This window comes from Mandrillus leucophaeus, unplaced genomic scaffold (genome assembly GCF_000951045.1).
Source record: "Mandrillus leucophaeus isolate KB7577 unplaced genomic scaffold, Mleu.le_1.0 Scaffold66, whole genome shotgun sequence".
Taxonomy (NCBI): Eukaryota; Metazoa; Chordata; class Mammalia; order Primates; family Cercopithecidae; genus Mandrillus; species Mandrillus leucophaeus.
This window is the reverse complement of record NW_012107141.1, coordinates 4,676,283-4,677,970: the sequence shown is the minus strand read 5'-3', so window position 1 is coordinate 4,677,970 and position 1,688 is coordinate 4,676,283. Positions and strand designations below refer to the sequence as shown.

General features: G+C 38.4%; 1 protein-coding gene across 6 annotated transcripts in view; it reads right to left on the bottom strand.

Moving 5' to 3' along the window:
• Positions 1-1,688, bottom strand: part of ATG13 (autophagy related 13) — a 58,066-nt gene that overhangs the window by 39,706 nt on the left and 16,672 nt on the right. Inside the window, exon 4 of one of the 6 annotated variants that reach the window (XM_012001384.1) lies at positions 551-687. The exons of the other annotated variants lie outside the window; for them this stretch is intronic. The gene's annotated coding sequence lies outside the window, so the exon portion shown is untranslated. The remainder of the gene's footprint in view (positions 1-550; positions 688-1,688) is intronic. 6 annotated transcript variants of the gene reach the window in all.

The following is a 1,688-nucleotide window of genomic DNA, read 5'->3' as shown; positions in this document are numbered from 1 at the left end:
TTTTTTTTTTTTTTTTTTGGTGACAGGGTCTTGCGCTGTCGCCCAGGCTGGTCTCAAACTGCTCGCCTCAAGTGATCCTCTCACCCCCACCTCCCAAAGCACTGGGATTACAGTTGTGAGCCACTGTGCTAGGCCCATGATTCCAATTTTTGAGAAAGTAGAGAGAAAGAGATGTGTCAAGTATAAGGATGTTATCTTTCCTAAACACATACTGTTTTGGGAAGTAAAATAGTACCAGATGGTTACCTGGTATCACCCCACACTATAAACTTCACATATCATTCTCTACCACAGGGGCAAATGGTTTGGTGGTTCTACTGCCAAAAGTCTATAGAGGCACCTGACAACGTATGTATTTGACTTTCTTCTCTTCAGACTTTGCAGACTACTTACTGCCACAATTCTTGTTATGGCCAAAATGACTGTCTACATTAAGGGCGGAGACTCCTTGATAGTATAGGTTTTAAGGCCACACATCAGCTGCTACAAGACTAAGCCAAAGAAAAAGAACTTTTAGGTTACCACTTACTTCAAATCAAGGCCACTTTACCTTTGAGCATTCTAGTCTCTCATTTACTGTGCAACTTTTCTGCAAGTTCTTCAAATTTCTTGCCTCTTTCCTGCTAATATGCTGAATATGTAAGTTCCCGTGAGCTGCATACTATCTTGTTATTAAAATTTTCCGTCCTAGGGATATAACCCAATTACTATGTATAATTTCAGGTTTTCACAAAAAATTTATGTAGTTCCCATTCATGAATAATTGATTAAATGTATCATGTCACTGTTTCTAAAATGCCTTCATCAGTTAAAAAAAAAATTATACTCTATAATGTTCTCACAAATATTGCTATCCCTTTAAACTTCATCTACACTTATTGTCCCATGATTTGATACAGGTTTTCTTGTCTTAGAAGTAATCTCATTTAATTAAGACCTTTCTTCATGACAAGACAGTTGAGTAATAACAAAAACTATTTATTGGACTTTAAATAGCAATTTCAATTTTGCAACATCTCTGCACATCACTTTTGCAAATAGAAATTGCTAACAAATAACACTTTGAGGTTCCCAAAGTGTAACAGAACATGTATAGACTTGTATCAGATTAAATGCTTTTTTGTTTTTGTTTTGAGACAAGGTCTTGTTCTGTCATCCAGGCTGGAGTGCAGTGGTGCCATCAAAACTCACTGCAAGCCTGGACCTCCTGGGCCCAAGTGATCCTCCCATCTCAGCCTCTCGAGTAGCTGAGACCACAGGTATGTGTCACTACACCCAGCTAATTTTTTAATTTTTTGTAGAAACCTGGGGGGTGGGTCGGGTGTCTCCGTTTGTTCCCCATGCTGGTCTTGAACTCCTGGTCTCAAATGATCCTCTCACCTCACCCTCCCAAAGTGCTGGGATTAGAGTTGTGAGCCATGGCACCCAGACCAGACTAAATGTTTTTGAACAATTACCAAAAAAACAAATTATCCCATTGTTAGATAATGCCTATAGATAATCACTGACTTCCAAATGCTGGACAGAAGATTCTATCACACTACTTAAGTGCAACAGGTAATAATAAACGAATGGAAAACATTTAACTGGATAAACAGGTTCTCTACATCTTTTACTTACTTTTGTACTGAAATTCTAATTTTAAATAAAGAAATAGGCCAGCCTGGTGGTTCAAGCCTAAAATCCCC